General features: G+C 42.3%; 1 protein-coding gene across 3 annotated transcripts in view; it reads left to right on the forward strand.

Annotated features, from left to right (window-relative positions):
• The window catches only part of ASTN2 (astrotactin 2), a 1055774-nt gene that overhangs the window by 856109 nt on the left and 174890 nt on the right, over positions 1–24775 (forward strand). The window lies entirely within an intron of this gene.

Consider the following 24775-nt stretch of genomic DNA (forward strand, 5'->3'; position numbering starts at 1 on the left):
CCTACCTATGTAGGTTAGTACAAGATCCAAAGAGATTAACTAAAACAAACACACAAAAGCAAAAGCAAACAAACAAAAAACATGATTCTTGTAGTAAATGGTTATTTAATAATAACTGAATTATGCTACTTGGGGTCTTGCTTTGCCCATGTGTAAATTTAGAATTTTCTTCCATAACATTCTGGAAAAAAAATCCATCATTCATATCTTTTGTGAAATGCTGAGTGCAGTCTCCTCGTTTCTTAGAAATTCATAAGACATTTTCATATTAAAGGCTCTGAGATATCCCATGAGAAAAAAATCTGTTTAACTTTATTTAATCCTGTATTTTTGAAATTTATTTGGCCACACCTTGAAATAACTATTAATGTCTCATGGGAGGTAATGTTCTGAAGAACACACTTTCAACCAATTTGGCCAAGTGGTCCTTTGGTTCACCTGGAGCCGTCATCCTGAGTTAAAGAATAGCCATTGCTTATCAGAGTCTCTTCTTTAATCACCAGCACAAGGAATACAATGAAAACTCATGTTTTTGCATAAAATGGTGCCTTTGGTTGTGTTTCTTCTAGTTGTGTTTCTTCTATAACGCAAGAAATAGTAAATGTGTATATTCTCAAAACCCACGATGTTAGCCATGCAGGCTGTTGGATGTTCTGCCTCCTGATTGTGTGTGTGTGTGTGTGTGTGTGCATGCACCCACATGTGTGCACACAGCACCTTTCTCTTCCTGTTGAGGCTGTCAGAGTCACACACCTGGGGCATTACAAGTCCTGGGTGCCTCTATAACTATTCCCTTTCTTCTCACAAGAGTGCCTTTGACCTCTTTCTGTTAAATCCCCTAGAAACATTTCAGTCCTCCCTCTTTCTGGAACTGGAACCCTTGGGTCTCCATCTTGGGTCCCTGTTGCAAAGGGGAAATTGGGGTCTTGGGAAATTATTCCCAAGGGAAAGCATGAAGTCATTGGGTAAGCATAGATTTGAGATTCTGACTTCCTCAAACATAAATTTCACCAGTGAAGGCTAGCACACATTTTGTTGGCTTATGCCCATGGGGCTGAGACCCAAGTAGGTGGTCAGCCTCACCATCTGCTCAAGATGCATCTGCCGAATACTCAGTATCTCAGTGCACTTATTCACACCCTCTTTCATTCTCCAAAACATCGCGCTTTGAATGGCAAATTATAGGGGACCCTACCCATTCCTCTCCCGAAGTCCCTTATTAAGAAGGCTAGAAGTCTCCGGGGTGAGCAGCAAGGGAAGAGGAAGTCTGTTTCCAGTGGTATTCATGGCCCATACAGCCAACAGAGGGCGCTCCCATACCATGCAACACTGGGGTCCAAGGATCCAGGCAGGCCCCGGGGGAAGGCGGCCAGCTGACCTTTCTCCAGGCTGTTCTTGGGTTGCCAGAGCAGCAGAGGTGTCAGCTGAGAGTGGTCACAGCCTGGGGAGGAGAAGGCAGGGAGAGAGGCTGGGGCACCCAAAGGGGAGGAGGAGCTGGCAGGGAAAACACACAGACACATTTCACAGAAGCAGAGACACAGGGAAACAAACAGAATATGCAGTTGTACCTACAAACAACAAATGCAACATACCCCGCACAGACACAGCATGCAGCCAGGGAATTTAGAGAAGTCATATAGGGTGCAGACTTACAAATGAATGCAATCCATTGCATACAGGTATACACAATGCAGTCATCTCAGCTAGCTAAACAAAAACAAAGGCAACACACAGACACCAACACATATAAACATACATGTGAGCACATCACCCAACGGGGACATTCAAGCTATGTGCAGTCAATGAAAGGCAGATAACAAAGACACACAGGAAGCACACAGACACATACAGTAGATCCACAACACATACAAAGTCACACACCATGGGGATAGCATGCCACGCACAGACAACACACAGCTTGTACTCAACACATGACAGATGCCTCAAGAGGCGTATCATAGATAAACAGCACAGGCACACAGATGCGTAAACATAGCCACCTTCCCACAGGCATACTGTAAAGATATATACACCATGTGCCACGTGGATCCACCCAGCACAAACAGACACAGAGACACATTAGATGGCATCCACTCACGTAGTACCCACTGCATAGCACACACCAAACACTCAACACTCACCATATGGACGTAACTCCACATAGATCAAAAGCACTTGTAATTCTGTAAATATTTCTAAAAGAGAAAAGAGAAGAGAAAGGGTTGCGAAAGATGGAAAAAGAGACAGAATAGAAGAAACGTGAGAAGACCCAGGGAAGGAGGGCTGGAGTCCAGATCGAGTGCTCAGCTTGGTCTCTTTCCCCTCTCTGCCTCTGTCATGATAGCAAAGAACAAGCTGGTTTCAGGTGGCTCCCTTAGGGAAACCACATAGACTTGATGGTTACAGTAGGAGCTGATGGTGCCCCAGGGAGAGGAAGCCACCAGCGTGGGGCCAGGGGTTGTGCCTCAGTCTCATCTGGGGCAGTGGCACCGAATCATATCTGAGTCCTTGCAGCTTCCATTTCATCTCCAGGGAGATCAGCTCCAATCTTCCCCATCTCATTTAATCCTGACCTGTGAGTGTTTTACTGTTCATATCTGACTTTCTCTAGGTAGCAAATGTTGCAAAGAAACAATTACCAAAACTCTCAGGATGTATCTCCTTCTTCCTTTTAAAAATATACCTTTTTAAAAAATAAAAGGAGAACATGTGAGTGATCCTAACAGAGCTTGTTCTGCCAGAAAAGACAGGACAGGTCAGGATGGTACAGGATTCAGCAAAGGTTGCTTATTATGTAACTAAACAAATAAAACTTACTTGGAATCACAGGATTTTGAGTGAAACAGATTCAGATCAGCAAACTTTCTCAAGCAACCATCCTGGCCCAGATCAATGCAGGGTGCTGGGATATAGAAATAAGGGACTCAGCCGGGCGTGGTGGCTCATGCCTGTAATCCCAGCACTTTGGGAGGCCGAGGCGGGTGGATCATAAGGTCAGGAGATCAAGACCATCCTGGCTAACACGGTGAAACCCCGTCTGTACTAAAAATACAAAAAAAATTAGCCGGGCATGGTGGCAGATGCCTGTAGTCCCAGCTACTCGAGAGGCTGAGGCAGGAGAAAAGCGTGAACCTGGGAGGCGGAGCTTGCAGTGAGCTGAGATGATGCCACTGCACTCCAGCCTGGAGCTGGGGCGACAGAGTGAGACTCTGTCTCAAAAAAAAAAAAAAAAACAAAAAAAAGAAATGAGACTAAAAGCCCTCATGTTAAAACCTATAGAACAATAGGTGATAGAGATATAAAATTTGAAACTTATACAGTAAGAGATAAAGGGTTAAGTAAATATATAGGATTTGGTTATTTTTATATTGATAAAGAAAGAAGGGACAGAATGAACATTAATTGAAAACCCACTACATGAACTGTGCTGGGCACTGTATATCAGTTATCTCAGTTAAAGCTCATAAAACAACTTTGGAAAGTAGAAATTATCAGCTTCATGCTTCAGATAAAGAAAGCAAGGCTAGAAACGTGAAACCACCTGCTCAAGACAGCAAAGTTAGGGAGCCCAGATTCGAACTGAGTAATCTGCTTCAAAGCCCCCTGACTTTTCCACTCCATGGTAATAAGCATCTCCAATGACTTTTCACATCTTGAGCAAGAGCCACCAGAAGCAGGAGACAGACAGTCAAAGCAAGGAGACTGAATTAGATGGCATGACTCTCCAACCAGTCAGAGAAACCTTGGGCTGTGAACTTGCTGTTCATTTCCCCAAGGCCTTGCGTGCTCCAGTTTCTGGGTCTGGAAAGAGGTCTCCACTTAGGTATCAATATGCTGATTCCCAAAGTTCCTGCTAAGGCCCTCTGTCCTTGGGCGGTTCAGCTCTCGGCTCCATCATCATGCAGCCTACCATGTGAGCCAGGTGTCAGGGATCTCTGGCATCATGAGTTTTCCTAGGTGTCAATATGTAGACAAACGAAGGAAGGCAGCAAAACTCATGAACCCAAATATGAATTGAAGCTGAAGAGAACCAAATTCTCTTCCGCAGTTCACATGGTCTGGAGCACACATTTCTTTTCTGTATCACTGAGTGTCTGTTGTGAATTTTCAGATAAACAGCAGAGCTGGAAGGAACACTTGATATTGCCTAGTTCTTTATTGGTAGGAAAGCTAAGGTCTAATAACATGCCTTAATTTATTACTGCTGTGTTTTGATTGATAATCATAATAGCAAACATTTATGAAGTACTTAATATTCTGCCAGGAACTACGTTAAGCACTTTGCACATATTGCATCATCAGATGTTCACCATGCTTCTGTTAGGCCGGCACTATATTTGTCATTTTCACACACAAGCAAACCAAAACTCTGAGACTTGCAGTGACTTGCCATGGGTTGCACGGCTAGCCAGTGACACCATTGGCATGCAAACCAGGCCCATCTGATTCTTAGTTCTAATTCCTAATGACTTTGGTTTGTTGCTTCCCTGACTACTCAGGAAACATGGAAAGGGACATTTAGCCCTGATTCAGAAAGAAGATAACTCAGGTGCCTAGAAGAAGAGTATCTTGCTCACACTCCAGAGCTCTGAACCTCTCATCTGCTTCCCTACCTACTGTTCCCTGGACCAACCTTGACCTTATCATTTTTCTTTCAGGGTTGGTTTAAAAAAAAAAAAAAAAATAGTGTCAGAGTAAAAAAAGGCCTCACTTTGCCTAAAGGATATTTTTGTAATACTAGAAAGTGGCATTCTCCTTGTCCTAAGCTTCTTTCCTCTCTAACAGGCCACCCAATTGTTGCCTTTCAGTTGGCTCCTTTGGGAAGGGGATCCTCTATCCCTTGGCCCCTTCAGTCTTGCCTGGTTCAATTTGGTCCTATGGTCTTGATCCCCCATCAAGGTAGTAGTATCTTTCCTCAATTCAAACCTGAACTGAATATTTGTCCCTGGGCCTCAGAGAGGGACCAGACTCAGGATGGTGAAATAACTGGCCTGGAGTGTCTCCACAAAGACTCTGTGTATAGAGAATGGAGGGCTGCCTGGTAAGGCTGAGGGCTAGAGTGTTCAAATGTTGTTTGTGCTGGTAGGATGGGTCTCTCATTCAGCAAGAAGATTTATCTGGCATTATGTAGCTCTCTCTGCTGAGATTTTGGATACAGATTCGATTCTCAAGATGGAAAGGTTAATGGCTGCCTTTGTTCTCAAATATATTGAGTTTTCTCCCTTGCTTTTCTTGGTCTTTCATCTACTTAACAGCTCCTAAAAAAAAGATAAAAATTAAAATTAAAAAATTAAAGAAAATACCCAAAACTCTTTCCATGTGATGAGCTCACTATAGGCTAGTCCACTAGTACAGTATTGAACTGAAATGCAGAGCATCCTTGTCCCAGTAGGAAGGGCACCTTAGGTTTTCTATCTGCTAAATGGATCTCAGAATCATTTCTTAATTTTTTTGAATTATACATTTTCTAATATCCTGGTGAGAAGGAGAAATGAAAGAGTGTATCCCACATCTGGCGGCTTCATCTGAATTATTAATGAAATCTAGAGCAGAATACTTAGGCCTTTACCGAGAGACTAAGTACCTGAATTATAGTTTCAGCTCCACCATTTGTTAGCTGTTTAATCGCATCTTTACAGTGAGGTAATAATAATATTCATGTATACAGTAGAGGCTCAGTGAATGTTAGCTACTATTTTTGCTACCAGTTTCATTATGGTTATTATTAAAGGCACAGTCTCTCTGAGGCTTGGTTTTCATATCTGGGATGCAGGGATAATAATTCTTACCTTGACATTTGGGAGAGGGGTGTAAAATGAGAAAGTGCCTAGCATACAGCCTGGCAGGCAGTACAGTTTCAATAACTAGCAGTTATTCAATAACTAGTAGTATGATCTGTCCTGCCTTCTGCCTGCCAACCCTCCTTCATCTTCTTCGTGAAATAATTCCCACACACTATGTTTCTTATTTAAACCACCTCTTACTGGTCTTGCTGTCTTCTGCCTTCACTCCTTCAATCCATCTTCCATGTTACAGCCAGAAGGGTCCTCCAAGGCCATTTTGATGTCACAAGCCTCCTATGACTATTCCCTGTCTGGCAGAGCCTACATTTTTAGGGACATGAGAGCCCCTATCCATCCCCTGAACCCAGGGAGAAGCCGCATGTCCACAAGGTTTCCAGCCCACTGACTGGACAGAGACTTCCCAGAATAGGCTGTCGGCACCCCTCCCCACCAACTGAGAAGAGCACTCAGTGGGGAAGAACTGGGGAGAGCTGTCAAGGGTGCCACCCAGAGAGACAGAAGCCTAGGCTTGCAGCCTCACAGAGATGCACTACAGGCAGCTTGTCTGGCTGCTGAGGACAACTGCACACATATCTTCCCAAGTCCACGTTCAGTGAAATCACAGTGGTAGTGTGAAATTGGCCAGGGTGGAAGTATTTGTATGTTGGAAATCAGCCAGTGCTATGAATCAGCACTTTTCCTGTCTTCCTACAGAGAGCCAAGTTGTTAAACATTTACCAGCACTCAACTGAACCTCAGTCTTATCAATTGTTCACAAGTCACATGACCTCTCTCAGCCTTGGTTCCTTCATATGTACATTGAGGATAGTGTGTTAGCTTGGATCCTCTGAGAAGCAGATGCTGAGATGGGATAAAACATCAAAGGATTATATTAAGGGAAAGGCCTATGTGAGAGAAGATGGGAGTTTGCTGTGAAGGCTGGATGGGAGCCATCAGGTTGGGGGGAGTCTGACCCTGAGTGAAGGAGAGTCGGAAGGAAGGCTGTGCAGAAGCATCCCAGGCTGACGCCCAGCCTAAGGGAATCCTCAAGACAGTCTGCCATCTGAGGAGGATTCCTGTATCTCCCAGAATGGGCTTGCCTTAGTATCCCTGCTATGCCCAGTCATTGGCTAGGAACAGCCTGCAGGAAGTGTGGCCTCAGTGCAGATGCAGGGTTAAAATTCAGAGTACCCAGACGAGGGCTGTTGATTAGTTAAGCCCCCTGCCATTGGATTTCTGCATGGTGAATCATTGTGGTTGCTGCAGGTATTGACACATCAAATCCTGTTGATCCAGATCACGACATATACCTTTAGAAATATTTTCTAAGCACCTAACCTAGGTGAAACACTGTTCTGAGTCCTGGGGATGGAGAAATTTCCATTAATAAAATTCTGGACCTTATGGGCCCCATACAGCGGAGATTAACAAGTAAACAGATATATTCAGGATAATGTGAAAAGTAAGGGGATGATGGCTAAGGAGGCTGTCAGTAAAGGCTACATAGAAAAATAAAGGATTGAGTTGATCCTGGAATGAGCCCAGTATTGGGTGAAATGGGAATTCCAGGCAGAAAAATCTTCAAAAGCAAAGGCCCAACATATGAAAGAGCATGAAAGATTCAAGGACTTGTGCATGACTCAACATTGATTCAACTTGAGATACAAAAGCAGAATTAGTGAGAAATGACCCAGGAGGAGAAATCAAGCCAGACAAGGCTAAGGAATTAGATGCATGTATTGTTTTTTTCTTTTAGAATGTAGACAAGTGAAGACTATTGCAGACTTTCCATCAAAGGCATGTTTTAGAATGATCACTGGCTGCAGTTTGGAGGATGGACTGGAGGGCTATGTAAGAGACAGAGCTTACACACGTAGAAGGCTGTTGGATGTGGAAGATGATGAGTGAAGAGTCTAAGATAGTATCCAAGTATCCAGCTTGTGTTATATGTACTTGTAATCGAAGGTCTCTCTCTAGATCTTTTACACCATAGTTTTCTAACTTCAGATCATAATCCATTAGTAGGTTGTGGAGTCAACTTACTGGACTGGAGCCAACATTTAAAAAATGAAAATAGGATGTAGGCTGAGTGTGGTGGCTCATGCCTATAATCCCAGCCCTTTAGGAGGCCGAGGCAGGTGGATCTCTTGAGTCCAGGAGTTCAAGACCAGCCTGGACAACATGGCGAGACCCTGTCTCTGCTAAAAATACAAATAAAAAATAGCCGGGCCATGTGGTGGTGTGTGCCCATGGTCCCAGTTACTCAGGAGACTGAGGCTGAGGTGGGAAAATCACTTGAGCCTGGGGTCCAGGGTGGGAATGGGTGAGCAGGTGGAGGGAAGGGTGTGACTGGAGGTTGCAGTGAGCCGATATCACACCAGTGCACTCCAGCCTGGGTGATGAAGCGAGACACTGTCTCAAAAAAATAAATAAATAAATAAATAAATAAATAAATAAATAAATTTGTCCCTAAATAAATATATATATATATATATATATAGAGAGAGAGAGAGAGAGAGAGAGAGAGGGAGAGAGACAGTGTCTTAAAAACATTATCCTGAATGTATCTGTTTACTTGTTAATCTCCTCAGTATGGGGCGTGTGTGTGTGTGTGTGTGTGTGTGTGTGTATGTGTGTGGCAAGCCTAAGGATTTTTTCATAAAGCTTGCATTTCAGTCATATATACCTGCATGTGTATACTAGGTTGGGATGGAAAATATATGAATCACCATCCAAAAAGTTATAGACTAGAAAATATTGTAAGGCAGTGTTGTGTCTTACACATGTTAAACTCAAGGAATTATTGAGTTGGATGAGGCCTTTGGTTCTAGCTGGCTTAGGTTTGTACTCTAAGTCTATCTCCTTCAATTGGACAATGATGCTTAGAGAAGTTAAGTGATTTCTCCAAGATCAGATAACTCTCGTCATACCCCTTATAATACCTGATTTGATTAAGAAACTGAATCTGTGTATGCATTTATGAATGAATACAGATTATAAATTAATATCATAGAAATATTTGAGTAAGTTAATTAATGAATAAATGAATCCATGAATGAATGAATGACTAGATCTATATATGACTATATGAAAAAATAAATAAATGAAGTAACAAAGGAAGGAAAGAAAAATGGGAGGGAGGAAGAAAACTCTTGAATCCTTTCACAAGCACTGGGAATCTGTAGACTATCAGCCAACAAGTGAAGGATTTCTGAATGACCCAGGCAGGGGACAACAACCAGTTGGAATTAATCATGTGGCCAGCACAGAGATCAGCCAAAGTTGATGCAAGTATCATTACTTGATACTGCAAGTAATGATGGCCTTGCAGTAGACTTTGTTACACGCCCGTTTATTGGGTGAGCTATTAACTGTCCCAGCATGGGGGTAGCAAGGCGCCTGACATTAGAGAATGAATGAGATGTTTAGGGTGGGGAGAGATGGGCTGTTTGTCCAGCTCTGATCTGCTGAGTCATCTCCAGCCCCAAGGGTTGCCTTGCCATTATTTATCAATCCCATGACTGGGAGGCAATCAGTTCCGTGCATTTTGGGCCACCTCAGAAAGCTACATGTTTAGTTTAGGGGAGAAGGGCATTAACATGGAAGAGCAAGACCCAAAGAGCCACCTGAGATGACTAAAAGTTAATCAGGCCTATGTCATTTTAACTATTTGAATCAGGTTTAGGTTCAATTCTGGACTTCTCTACTTATTTGACGTGTGGCACTGGGTTAGTCATTTTACCATTCTGAGCTTCCACTTACTCAATTGTAAAGTAGACATAATATCAATCTTAAACTAGTTCTGTAATCCATGTGCTTTGCAAAGAGTTTATGGTATATAAATGCTTGTCCTCTACCTCTCTTCTTTGTCCTTAAAATCTCCCATGCTTTTTATCTGCTTACCAATTCAGTTACTCGACAAATATCTATTGAGTTCTTACTATGTACCAGGCACTGGTATCAGCAGTTAACCAAAGAGACAAAACTCCTTGCCTTTATGGAGCCAACATTCTGGAACATGAGGTTGCAGATGCAATCCAGAGGCACCATTCACTCAGCTCTAAAAGATGATTCTAGAAGGAAAGGGAGACAGGAAAAGGAAAAAAATACAAAATAAATATTTTATCAGATGTTGATAATTGATACAGAAGAAAAAGAAAAGCAGAAAAAAAAAGACAGCTATGCTAGATGAGGGAAAGGGCTGTCTAGTTTTAAATAAGTAAGTCAGAAAAGGGCAATGTTGGAGCAAAGATCGAAAGGAGATGAGAGACCTGAACGAAGAGCGTCTCAGGCAGAGGGAAGAGCAAGTGCAAGACCTTGAGATGGAAGCGTGTCTGATGTGTTTGAGGATGACAAAGAGATCATTGTTCATGTGGTTCTCTCTATTGCAAATTCTTTCCTTGCTATTCTGTTGGGAGAGTTTTTTTTTTTTTTTTGAGATGGAGTCTCGGTCTATCACCCAGGCTGGAGTGCAGTGGCGCGATCTTGGCTCACTGCAAACTCCGTCTCCTGGGTTCACACCATTCTCCTGCCTCAGCCCCCTCAGTAGCTGGGACCACAGGCACCCACCCCTGTGCCTGGCTAATTTTTTGTATTTTTAGTAGAGAAGGGATTTCACCGTGTTAGCCAGAATGGTCTCTATCTCCTGACCTCGTGATCTGCCCACCTCGGCCTCCCAAAGTGCTGGGATTACAGGCGTGAGCCACGGCGCCCGGCCGGGAGTATTCTTAACTAATCTTTAGACCCTCCTTCTCTTTTGTCATACCAGATAGAAAAATTACTCTGCGATGGTCTGCTTACATCTGTTCTCCTGCAGAATGCAAGTTCCATGAGGGCAAGGCTTATGCCTCTCTTGGTCACCTCCGTGTCTTTAAGACCAAGCATACTTTCCGGCTCAGAGTAGGCACTGAATGAATATTTATTAAATGCAGTATTAAATGAACACATGAGCTTTCTGAACCTTCTCTCTGTATTCAGCTTAATCAGTGCCTCTTCATCCTTCATTTTTCAGTCACACATAACCTTTGCTTTCTCCAAGAAGCATTCTTTTTTTTTTTTTTTTTTTTTTTTTTTTTTTTAAATGAGGCAGTCACTCGCTCTCTCACCCAGGCTGCAGTGCAATGGCATGATCTTGGCTCACTGCAACTTCTGCCTCCCAGGTTCAAGCAATTTTTCTGCCTCAGCCTCCTGAGTAACTGGGATTACAGGCACCTTGCTAATTTTTGTATTTTTTTTCTTAGTAGAGATGGGGTTTCGCCATGTTGGCCAGGCTGGTCTTGAACTCCTGACCTCAGGTGATCCACCCACCTAGGCCTCCCAAAGTGCTGGGATTGCAGACGTGAGCCACCGTGCCCAGCCCGAGAAGCATGCTTTAACTTGTCAAGGTTATGGTTATGCTCACCTCTCCTTAACCTGATCTCCAAAGTCCACACAGGAGAACATTAGTCCAGTGGAATGCTAATATATGAGCCATAGAATATAAAAACAGTTCTGGGACTAGTTAGTTTGGAAAAATGTTGGTTAATCAAATGTAAACAGGTTTCTTTATTCAATGACTTTTCAGAAACTTTAATATGTCAAAAGGGCTTGTGAATTTCAAAGAGAGGGGAATTGTTAAGGAAAGTTTCCTAAATGTGCTTGACTATCATGCTTTTTCTAACGGAAAAATTTTCAGGAACCCACTTTGGGAAATACTGACTGAAAATTTGTTGGGATTCTCCTATTTTCTGGACTGTTCTTTGGTTTAACCTTAGCCAACCTCTGTCACTCTGGCTTCATCGCCCGAGGCAGCCACCCTGGTTTTGATTTCTACCTCCTGCTTGCCTGCTGAGAAAAGGGCTTCTCAGGAAGAAGAAATTACCCAATATTTTAACATTTTCCTGGCCAGTAGGGAATTCCTAAAGGAATATGAAGAATCCTAATTGTGTGAATTGAGAGGAAGTCAAGGGAATGAAAAGGGGACACCTACGTCCCAGGCCAACGGAGGACAAGGACATGGCTTTTCTTCTTACCCTCCATAGCTATCTTCTCAAGTAGTCTCAACAATAAAAGTTTGGCAGGTCAGTTCATGCTGTAACAATTAAATTAGTTGTGGTATGTAATAGATGTAGCTTGATACTCATAGGGATGGGATCTTTATCTTTGCTCCCTGGGGCTGTGGGAGACGCCAACAGGCTCCTTCAGATTTTGACAAGGAGACTCTTGTTTTCTCCGTCTCATTTTATTTGTGTCTTTCTCAAAGTCATTCTCTGTTTCTGTTTTTCTCTTTGATAGTCTACTTTGTCTCCTTTGTGTAAATTTGTGTAATTCCTTTGTGTTGATTTGGAATGACTTTTCTCAACCTGGCACCTGATGATCCAGCCAAACTTCAGGAAGTGGAAGATGATAACTGGTACAGTGGAGAGATGAGAAAAATATAACTGATTTTACCTCAATATATTTTATTCTACTTGAATTTCATTTAAATTAATGAAGATTTATTGAACTTCTACCAAGGGCCCTTTTCAGTCAAGGCATTGAGGAGGCTAAGATGATTAAGTTCTAGCCATTGTTCACAAGAACTTTCTAGCATAGCAAGGGAGACAGACATAAGAAGATGACCAAATGCATCACGATGCATACTAGATTAGAGGATATTAGGCAAGAGGGAATCTGGGTGTGAGTGTTTGGATGATCTGTGCTCATGGGATGAGTTTGAAGTAGGGACACACACTCTCTCTCTTAAAGCATTGGTTCTCAACATGTTAGTCCTCCAGCCTTATTTTCCCTACACCCTCTCTCAGCTTCATCTTTATAAACTACCCAGAGTTCATCTAGATATCTCTATGTCCACCCCATCCTAGCATAACAACACATGTACATTTTTCTTTGTTCTTGTGGAAACTTTCCTGGCTGCTTTGCCAAATACCAGTCGTGATGTGTAGTTTAAATAACTTTAACTTTTTCTGAGAAGCTTTCTATTTTCCCTCTCCGCCTCCCTTCCAGACCCAAATATTAATACTTAAATTCTGTGCATCTAACATAATGTTCATGCCTTCAACTATTCAAAAAATACCTATTGAATGCCTCCCAGGTCCCAGAGACATTTTGCTAGAGGTTAAAGACACATATGTCCAAAAGATAAGGCATAACTCTGACTACATGGCACTTGCAGTCTAGTAGGAGACAAACACATCAATTGAATTATAAAACTAATGAATATATAAGGAAGAACCATCCAGAAGAAAGAGCTCACTTGTGCTAAAGACTTGAGGCTGGAGGGAAGCTGGAATGATGGACTGATAGACAAACTTATTGAAGGCTACTATGAAGGGAGGAGAGAGAGAGGGGAAGAACAAGAAGAAGAGGGAGGAAGGATAGGGAAGTCCAGATCCACTGGGTCTAATGTAAAGGTTTTTGGATTATTCTAAATATAATGGAAATCTGGGGACTGGCTGGCTTGATGCTCCATAAGGGGTAAGACTATTTTATTAATCACTGCCTCCACAGTTACCAGAAAAGTGCCTGGCATGAAGGCTTATGGAATGAGTGAAGGAGCTAGTGAATTAGTGATGTAATGAGATTTTACTTTACAAATACCACTGGGCTGTTATGTGGAGAATGAATTGCAAGGAGGCAAGAGAAACAATGTATATAAGCCAAAGAAATGTGTAAGTCACATTTACACATTGTTAACTACACAATTAACATTTACAATGTTAACTGCAGCCCACTTGGGACCTCACTGGCCTGTGGCAGTATAGTACAATAGTTACAAATAAGAGAATTACAGCCAGACCATCCTGGGTTCAAATCCCAATTCTGCTACTTATTAACCAGCAAGACCTTAAAAGCATTGCTTTGTACAATTGTTTCTTTATCAATAAAATAGCGACAATAATAGTAAGTGCCTTTTAGAGTGCTGTGAAGAATAAACTAAGAAGAAAGAGGAAGAAGAAAATGCACCCGGCTCATATTAATAGTTCAAGGAATAAGAAGGCAGAATAATATAAAGGCCACAAATACAGGTTCTTAAGTCAAACTTCCCAGGCTCAAATCCCGATTCTGTTACTTATTAGCTCTGTAACTTTGGACAAGTTCCTTAGGTTCCTTGAAGCTCAGCTTCCCAGGCAAAATAAGGAAATTAGTACTAAAGGTCCTTATCCAAAGTCCTTGGTATTAGATGTGATCAGGATTCAGAATTTCTTTTTGGATTTTTAGAAAGGCACTGCAGTGCATACACCATATATTTTGTAACATTCTAATTGGATTTGCAGACAACATCCCCATCATCATACTTCCTACTTCTGCAGTTAGACACGTACATACACAAACACACTAAGTGAGAGTAAAGAAAAAAGACCATAGATCGTAATTTAATTCAGAAAAGAATTATCTTCTAAATAAGTTGTGAAAGAAACTGTGTATGTGCTTCAGCCTGTTTCTCAGCACCAGAAGGATAGGACTCTGCATAGAGATGTATTCAGCATATGTTTGTTGAATTTCCTCTCCCTAGATGATTTTCTCATCCATCTGGTCTGATGAGATTTCCAAGGTCTCAGCTCTCTAAATTGGTTTGTGGGAGGGAATAAGGTTAGGGCAAGGGATTTACAGTGTAACAAATGCCCCAGAGTGGAGTTTCCAAGGGTCTTTCTGATTGCAACATTTAACACATATGGAAGAGGAGGGGAGATCTCCTCCAGCCCCACAGGGTATAGACCTCACCAGGAGGCAAGCTTCTTTGTCATTGCCTGGCAAGGAAGCACATAAGGTAGAGTCGGGTAAGAACTGCTTCCCTACCCTTGAATGTAACCTGCATAAAGGCAACAATCTGTTGCATGTTTTGCTGACTGGTATGTTCTAAGCACCAACAAGAGTGACTGGCTCATAGTAGACACTCAATAAATATTAAATGAATGAGAATGAGCATTTCTTAAGTATCTACCATGTGCCAGGCCATTTAGATAATTTCTTTTGTTATCAGATCAGTCTTGTGTAGAAGGGTATATTCTCATATCCTTTTTACATCTGAGGAAACTGAGGCTCAGACAAACTCAAGCCCTGGCTCTTTCTTCTGTGTCTCACTGTATCAAGATAGGCGAACTTTGTGTCTGGTAGGTGCTAAAGATTGAGGTTGAGCTGAATGGTCTGAGAGTACAGCCCTGTCAGAACCCTTGGCTTGACCAAAGCAAGCATCTCTGAGGAAACATGACTTTTCCAGACCTAAAATTCCTGGGCTGCTTGGGTCTGCTTCTCTGAGTTGAACTTCCTGGGCCAAAGCAATGCCAAGTCATTGGCCTGTGACTGTGCAGTGTCATCTTGCTGAGAAATGGCCCATGTCCTTCCATAAGCTCTCTTAGTCCCCAGAGGAAAAGGGAACCCTGTTATGTAATTCTGGCTCAGTCACTCACTGACTGCACTACCTTAAGCAAATCACTTTTTTCTTTTTCTCTTCAGAGCAGTTAAAAAAAAAAAGTAGTGACCATATTTGTCTTGCAGAGGTATAGAGATAATCAGAGACAGAAAATGTAAAGGGTCTAGAATAGATTCTGTCATATTAGTAAGCCCTCCTAAGTGGAAGCTGCTACTACTGCTGCTATTTGTATTGTTATCTTATCTGAAAGTCTCCAGCTTGTCTGCAACATCACAGCTGAATTTTGGGACTCAAGATGGGATGTGGGCTGTGTGCTGACATTAATCTGAGAGTCCTGTGTGGACAGGGACTCTGCCCTTCATCTCAGCCCCCATGATAGAGGATATGGTCCATAGTGGGATCACAGTACTCATTTGCTGAAAGAAGAGACTGATCAACAGGGTGGACATGGTCATTCTATTTCTGTGCTTATAGCTCTGTAATGGGACTAGTGCAAAAAACAAAAATCGAACAATGTATTTTCAATTACAGTCTCTTAGAACATGGGCAGTGCTTGAAGCAAATGCAAGTTCAGAGCTTTTGAAAACCCAAAGAACCACGTGAGAGGTCTATGTTTGCTTGTTTGTTATGAAGTTTTATTTGTTTGTACTATCACTGTGCCTCTTTCATCCTGAGGATTTATATTTGCTCAAAGACAGAAGATATTACATTCTTTATATACACTTAGGAAAAAGGTATGGAAAATACATGCCACAATGTCAAAAGAGTTATTTTGAAGATCTTCCAAATTATAGTACTTTCACTTCTGTACCAACCTGTGGTTCCTTTAAGGACAATTTCCAAGCAGCCATGTCTCCATCTAAATTGAGAGCAAGAAGGACACATAAAGAAACTTGTGGCCATCCATCTCTTGGCATTTAGGAAGGGCCATAAAAGGGAAGGGAAATATTATTTATAGGCTTCTATTACCTGCTACATATCATGCTGTGTGCTATAAATACTTTCATTTAATCCAAGAATACTGCAAAAATTAGACACTTTCATTTAATTCAAGAATACTGAAAAGTTAGGCATCTCTCTTCCCATTTTACAAAAAAGAGACTGAGATATAGAAAAATTAAATATGTTCTCCCAAATAACATATCTAGGAAGTTGTAGTGATTTACTCTCAAAATTCTGTACTTTTAACCACTATATCACGGAATTTTTTCTTTCTTTTTTTTTTTTGAGACGGAATCTCACTCTGTTGCCCAGGTTGGAGTGCAGTGGCGTGATATCAGCTCACTGCAAGTTCCACCACCCAGGTTCACGCCATTCTCCTGCCTCAGCCTCCCGAGTAGCTGGGACTACAGGCGCCTGCCACCACGCCTGGCTAATTTTTTTGTATTTTTTTTAGTAGAGACAGGGTTTCACCATGTTAGCCAGGATGGTCTCGATCTCCTTACCTCGTGATCCACATGCCTCGGCCTCCCAATATGTCATGGAATTTAACAACACTTAGTTAAACCCAGTAGTAAACATAATAACATATTTCTCCATCTACATTTTTCTGTATCTATGTATTTTACATAAATAATATAATGTACACATATATGTGTGTGTACGTATATACTAATGACTTCAGGTTTCTAGGTGTTTACAGAAAAACAAATGGATAAAGTGGGTAGAAAATTACTTCAATATGTGGGTCTGGTCATAGATTTATATATGCTTATAAAAGAGTTATGGGGTTAAACTGAGGGACATTAGGGCCACTACAGTCTTAGCTAGAGCTAGAAGGAATATTGGTTATCATCAAATTGAGTCATTGTCAACCTCCTTTCACTTTCTCTCTCTCTATTTCAGCAGAACTATTTGTTCAAACACAATTTTAGAAAATCCCAATGTATGAAACAAAATAAAAACAGGTGGCTTAGAGATCTGGTTGAAGCCTCCTTCTCAACAGCCTCTGGGGACTTTTATTTTATTTAACTATTTACAAAAAATAAAGTGGAGTCTGGCTATGTTGCCCAGGCTGGTCTCAAACTCCTGGTCTCAAGCAATCCTCTCACCTCAGCCTCCCAAAGGGCTGGGATGACAGGGATGAGCTACTATGTCTAGCCCTCTGGGCACTTTTAAAGAGCCCTACGGCTTAAAAACCATGGATGTAGGACCTCTCCTCCACCCCAACTTTTGTCACCAGTGAGGAAACTCAAGACAGAGAAGTATAAAGAAATTTTTCCCAGTCTCTTGGAAGCTTTTTACCAAAAGTGAGGTAGGACTTGAGCACTCAACTCAGAGCGCTCCTCGTGCTTTATTCCAATTATTTATTCATATTTTTTATCTTTCCTGCTGGAAGATGGAGTACATAGAGGGCAGGGACAGTGTCTGAACTATTCTCCACTGTATGCTCAGTACATAGCACAGAGCCATGCACATGGTAGGTGTTGAATGCAGTGCACTGCATTGGATGGATGAATGTCAATTATTTTTGCCCAGTCTGGTGCTGCCATGCTGTGAGTTGATGATGCATCCAAATGATGGGTCAGTATACTCACACATGTGCATCCCAGAACTAGCAGCCCCTAATCCAAGATGCTAATTATCCTGAATAATTATCTCTCCCTCTCTGCACCTCTGCACCCCAAGGCCTCTCCTCAGTCCATAGCCAGCAGCTCTTGTCACTCAGCTGTCAGATGCAGGGTTGTGTGTGTGTGTGGTTTTTTTTTTTTTTTAATTCAGCTGACCCCATTTATTGTTCAGTGAATGTTAAATCCATGGAAAAATCCATCATCCTTTCCTTCCTTCTCCAGAGCTGGGATATCCTCCTTTCTATCAGTGACTTCAGAGCACTATCCAATAGCTTTCCCGGAGGTCAGCTTCAGCCAGAGGTCTTCTGTGAGCTCTGATGGCCTGGGGTGGGGACGGGGTGGGGAGGTGGACTGCACAGAGTTGGGAGAGGAAAGCCCATTCCCATTCACTTAAACCCATTATCTGCAGTTTAGGGTTGTCCTGGTTTCACCCTCCTGCTCTGCTATATTTCAAACTGGGAGTGGGGACAGAGCAGGGGAAGAGGCCTGAATCCGGGCCCTTAGCTCACTTTGGCTCAGAGATCTCAGCAGCGTGAAAGTGGGCCGGCCTGTGCAGCTGGCCTTGTCTCTCTTCTTGGCCAGGGAGCAGAGAGGCGCAGACTGGGGGAGCTTGAAGAACACACAGGGCCTCAGCCTCTTGCTGGGGTGGCCTCTGGGCAGTGTGGGCTGTTTTCTGTGGCCTCTAAAGTTAAAGGGCACTTTAGCCTTTTCAGAGTCTCTATAGACCTGTTTTTCTCTCTTACAAGCACCAATTAAAGATAATAGTTGCTCATGAATATCTGGGTATCACTTTATACAAACTAATTTTCCCAGAAACTATCATGAAAACTGAAGTTCATTTGATCTCCATTAGAATGTTCTGGCTGGCAGTTTCAGGGCTTGCGGTGCACAGATAATCTCAGTTTCCCTCCTCGAAAGACCCTGGAAAATCAACAAGCACAGTGTCTCCTGCATCTCATCTGAGCATCACCTTCACAATTTTGCCATACCTGGGATATTATTAACTTAATGTGTTTTTCTTGAAATTGACTCATTTCTTTCCTTTCTTCTTTCTTTTTTTATTTTTGGTTAAAATCAATGATTTCAAAATGGAAACGTATAACACTACTGGTAAATGGAAAACCAGGATTACATGCCATAAATAGAAGATAACTCTAAAAATCAATACAGTGAAAACAAAAGAATATTATAAAATTCTAGACAGATACTGTTGCCTCTGGAATGTTCTGAGCCAGAGCCTTGTTCTCTCCCTTTTAAAAAAGGGAGGCTGGCGAATGTTACAGAGGTGTCAAGGACATATTAGCACTAAAACAAGCCATCCTTCATGACTTAATTTGAAGCACTATAAGAAAATTAGAAAGTGCGGGAGGCTTCCTTTGCATTAAATGATTTGATTCTGATGTGTTCCACACTTCCGTAAATACCATGTAACACAATAGAATAATTTTTACTATGGAAAGGACCGCCTTCTGATCACAGCAAACCTGTGGCAATGATAGGACTAGACTCTTGACACCAGATCCCAAAGTGGGTCCTCCCTGCCTTCTTAACACCCACCAAGTTGCCTCTTTGAAGGAAACAATTCACCTTCCATGTATAGGGTCTCATAGGTAAGGATTTTCTTGAGAAAAATATTATACATATTTTTCACGGCAACACTCTGTCTCTGTGATTTCATTAAGAGAGATAATACATTTTCAGCATTCTATCTACCACTGCATATTTTTCCATCATACATAAGAAGGACATGAGAGTTAAGTGAACTAAAGTAACTACTATAGTGATAAAGTGATTAGGTAATCCGTGCTAAATTATAAAAACTAAAAAGTAAATAAGTCACAAGCATGTTGAACTTTGACTGTGGGTAGCTTGTTCATTTATTGATTTATTCATACATTGATTCATTCGTTCATTTGTTCAATGCTCATTGAGCAACTTACACCTTTAGATGCATCCACCCATAGCTAATAGAAGACCCTTTGGAGGCTGATATCTTGTCCTTCCATAGAAGTTTTCTAAAACTTCAATTTTTGCCTAAGGTCAGAAAGTAAAAGACAGGTTCACCCCAAATTTGACTTTCCCAGACTTTCTAAGAGAGGGAAAACAGGCTATAACCTTTGTTGAGTATTGGCAATGTGGCCATGAGTGCTAGGTAGGTGCTGTGGTCCCTACCTCATGTGTGGAAAAGTGGAGGCCCAGCTGAAGTGATTTGTCCACCATGCCAGCCTAGGAAGGTAAAAGTTCGACTTGGGCTCAAGTCTTACTGATCCCCAAGCCAGTGCACTTTCTGCTACATCTCAGAGCTACATGCTTATAAACATTTTGAGAGTGGAACATTTTTCTCACATTTGTTTTCTGTTCCATTGCAAAGCCTAACACTGTCCTGGACACATCGTTTCTGTGCAGAAAATATCTGCCGAGGATAACAGTGACGTAACAGAGGAAGGGAAGTTGAAGTTCAGAAGAGAAAAGTTAAGGAAAACAAGCAGTGACCACTGGGCCAGTACTCTCTGGACTTCCCTCCCTCCCCTAGGGCCCTTTAGAGGTGAATGCTATAAACATCTAAAGTTGCACCTTTTTATTATTTTTAATTTGGAAACTAAAATGAAGTGAGGTCAGAGTGATTATCGACCATTCTTGTTTTAGAGTCAAAGGTAGACTTTCTGGCTTCTTCCCTGGCACGTCTGCAGATACACAGAATCTTCCTCAAACCAGCAAACCATTAAAAAAAGAAGAAGAAGAAAGGGGAGGAAGGAGGAACTGCTTTTAAGGAGGAGGTTTTGCCTAAGCCTAACTCAGACATCTTTTAAGATACCCAGCCAGGGGAAGCCTTCAATTCTCTGTCTTACCTGGCCTCATCGTCTGATGCTGCCTGAACTTTCTCTGTAGTGAGTCTTTTCACCTTCAGTCCTGCTAGCCAACCTCGCTGCAACCTTTCCCATTCTCTTCATGACACTAATAATTTCATGGATTTCCACTGTAAACCATAAAATCCCGAGAAAAGCCCTTGACTGCCCTGCAGAGGTTGTGCATGTCCACTGACTGTGCCCATGCAGCTTAGATCAGAGTGTCTGGCCCCAAACCTCATCCCTGGTGATGCCAAGTTTTAGGGCACCAGGCCTTGGGATTTTTATTTTTGCTTTGACTCCTGAGTTGCGCTTTTCACCTCAGAACACATAGCAGAGTCATCTAGCTGGTGGAGTACTGGGAGGAGAGTCAGGAGTCAAGGGTTCGAATCCCAGTTCCACTGTGACTTGATACATGAGCTCTGATAAGTCTCCCCTTCTCTCCTTTCAAAATAATGTGTGTGGACTAGATCAGCAGTTTTCAAAATGATGTTATTAGACTCTAGGCATACTTTGAGGCACCCCAGGAATCACTGAGAGAGGCAAATTCTAGTGGATGAGAGCTTGAGCCTACTAAGTTCCTGCTACTAGCAGAATGTTTTACCTTTACCTGTTGAGTTTTCCCATGAGATTTTATTAGGAATAAATAGTTCTATGTTTAAATAAAAGAGTGTGAAAAACACTTATCCCCCTGAACTCTGACACCAATTTTCTCAAAGAAAGTAAACAAAATGAGCAAAACACATTATTTTCCCAGTGATATGCCCTTTCTACGTAACAGATATGAGGCATGGGAAGGAAGTTAACTAAGAAAACACCTTACTCACGTCTCTGTGCTTTCACACATCCCAGGAAGAAGGAATTGTAGAGTCTTTGGTGTTAGGAGAGTGCTGTGCGCCAACTTTGGTCTCTGTGAGCTACTAGAAGAAGGAAGCAAAGTCTTCATGGATGCCTTTGGTTTATCTGAAAATTATTGCAATCAAGTATATGTATATGTATATGTATATGTATATGTATATGTATATGTATATGTATATGCATATGTATATGTATATGTGGCAGGCTACTTCAGAATCTTTTGGACATATCATTATGGATAGAGCTACAAACTTGGCTAGATAGCATCCTCCTTTTCTCTACCTCCCTTACAATTCTTCACAGCTCTTCCTATTTCCTGAGAATCTGAGACTAAAAGGTCCTGCTCCCACACTCTCCAGCTTGATTTCTTACCCTCTCATACTGTCTTTTCTAGCCTTATTGAACTATAGTGTTTTTGGGAGAAATGAAGACTAAACTAGAATGATGGCAGTGAGGATGGAGGTGCTGAGAGGTGGGATCCATGGGTTATGAGTGATGTGTGTTTGTGTTGTAGGGGGTGCTGGAGGAAAAGACAGTGGGCAGAGCGGATATAGGCACAGATGGTTTAACCAAGACCACTGACTCTGTGAATGTTGGGGCCAGTCCCCCAAATGGAAAAGATTGGAGGAGAAGCAATTCCAGAGGAAAGGAAATACAGTAACTGATAGAACTGAGTCCCAAGGAGTCAGGAAGGGCAGGAGCTGGTTTTATAGAGGTTGAAGGTTGCTGTTACTCTCTCAAACATCCCTCTCCTAGTCTATAAGGCCCAGATGAAACAGGACAGGAAGAAATTATGGGTGATGACAGAATAAAGGGAATGGGATATGCACATTGATTTTCTCAGTGTTCTCAGTAAAAGGTAATTCTGAAGGAGGAGTAGACCAGGCTGAGAGGAGAGAGATAAGATTTAGATCAGGGAATAGACAAAAGCGTTTTGCAACATGTGATTCATTTATATCAGAATCATCAGGGAGAGCATGTTGATTAATGCAAATGACTAGGTTGGCCCCAAAATAACTGAACCAGAATTTCTGGGAATTTTTATTTTTTTACACTCTCCCCAGGTGATTTTTATGTCTACAAATATTTGAGACTCACCCTGATTGAGAATCTCCCTGGGATGTTGAAACCAACTGATTGTTTTCGCCAAGGGTCTCCCAGGCCCTTTGAATGCCCCTTCTCTCCTGGCTCCACATCCTGGCTTCCTGTGAAAGGCAGAGCAGACAGGGTTTCCCTGAGTACATGCGGCTTCCTTTAGGCCGACAGTCGGGTTGCATTGTGCCAAAAGGCTGACATCTATTCATAACGGGAGCCAAGACTGCTTCCTCTCCTAGCAGGCAGCAGAGCCTTACAGCAAGGCCTCTAAAGGGTGGGAGAGTTTAAGCCCTAACTTTACCTTGTCCCAACCCACCCTGCATCAGGTTGGATCTTTCTGCATTTGTCAGGGACAGGAATTCCTTCCTGTCTCTCAGGGATATTAGGAGGAGGGAATGAGTTTTTGAGTGTTAAAGTTGCTGTAGATCTGCCAGCCTTCATTTCTTTCACCAGTAAAAGAGCAGAACAACATCCTTATATTGCAGCACTGTTGGATGCATTCTTATTTTCTCTCCCTTCTCCTCTCCCAATCCCCACCTTGCCCACACTGTTTTCAGAGAGCAGCTGAGCTTCAGTTGAGTAATGTAAGCTACATTTTCTGAAGACCACTCCAGGCCAGACCCAGCACAGGATCCCATAGGGAATCCCATAGGTGACTCATGACAACAGCAAAGTAACCGTTTTTTAAAGCTAGCACTATGTTCCAGGTACTCCTCCTGTATTATTGCTAGTAATGCTTACAACTATAATACGGGGTAAAATTGACAGGTTTATATTGCAGATGAAGATACTGTGCTTCGAAGCAGACAGATAGCAGGTGGTGGAAGCTAGATTGAAACCCAGATCTGTCACAGTTCACAGTTTATGCCCAGAGACATTATATAGATGTAAATCTGGTCACGTAGAACTTCCAATTTTGTGGTCTGAGATAAAAGACTTAGAGTGCTAAGTATTATAGGGGACAGACTGAACACTTGATGTGGAGTTACAGAAGAGAGAGAATGATTCTGACTGTATTGATAAGAGAAAGCCATTTGGAAAGATGGAATTAAAGCAGGGACATTTCATGTGGGATTTTTGTGTGTTTGTGGGATTTGAAAGATGCCTGTGGGTTCCATTGCATAGGAGAGTGAGCACATTATAAGCAAAGGTGAGGAGTAGGAAACGTCTTAAGGTTGATAATTGTGGTTTTTGCCATTACTTTTAATTACTTTTAATAAATGGCCTTATGGGTAGTGTAGAGAGCATGGAGGGGAACCATGAGTAGAGAGATATTACAGGACCAGACTTGGGAGGCCTCAGATGCCATGTGAGTCAGGGTATCTGTGGGGAAGGGCACTCCAGTGGAAATGGGCATCAAACAAAGGCCTGGAGGCAGGAAAGGGCTGGCCGCTTTGGGAGTCATCTTGCTGTTCAGCATGTTGGGAGTACAGGGTCTGCTGCCCCATTTGTTTCCTACACCTAACCAGAATCGTTTCATAAAGGTTGCAGGGCCCTCTGGGCTGGGATCACCTTGCAAAAGAGCATCTATCCTGCCTCCTTCCTGGATTGAGCAAGAGGCTGGAAACAGGGTGAGGAAGTAGCAGCTGTGAGTCAGACCGCCCCCATGCAGGCTCCAGCCCTGGGCCTGGGGCCCCAGCTGGGATCAGAGCTCTTGCCCGAGTTGCAATTGCCGAATACGAATTGTACAGCCAAGTGTGGCTCAGAGCTGCCCTGACTCACAGGGTCCTATCAGAGTTGCTCATGCCTCAGTTGTGGCTTCTATTTCTTTTTCTCCCTCTACATTTTACCCCTTTCTCTTCCCTGACCTCCCATTCCTTTCTTTTACTTCCTTCTGTTTTTTTTTTTTTTTTTTTCATTTTTTATTTGCCCTTTTTTGCATTTCCTTCTTTCTTTATTTTCAGCTTCCTCCTCCTCCTCTGATCTTTTTATTACTGACATTTTTGTAGTTTGCTATGTGATTCAGATGATGCAGGTTCTAGACCAGGCCACCAGCCAGTCATTATGTGGCTTTAAACTCATCCCTTAGTTTGGGGCACCAATTTTCCCATCTGTCCAATGAGACAACTTAATTTGATGATACTTTAAAGACCAAAACCCATCAGAATTTCTCATTCTAGAACTCTCTGCTTGTTACTCCTTTATCTCTTTGATAGAATCCTTAAATGCAAAAGCTTACAGGGATCTCAGCATTTATTTAGGGTCATGGATCTAGACCCTGGTTGCCTACAGGAATCACCTATTGAGCTTCTGAAAAGTACTGCTGCCCAG

Source organism: Symphalangus syndactylus, chromosome 3 (assembly GCF_028878055.3).
Source record: "Symphalangus syndactylus isolate Jambi chromosome 3, NHGRI_mSymSyn1-v2.1_pri, whole genome shotgun sequence".
Classification (NCBI taxonomy): Eukaryota; Metazoa; Chordata; class Mammalia; order Primates; family Hylobatidae; genus Symphalangus; species Symphalangus syndactylus.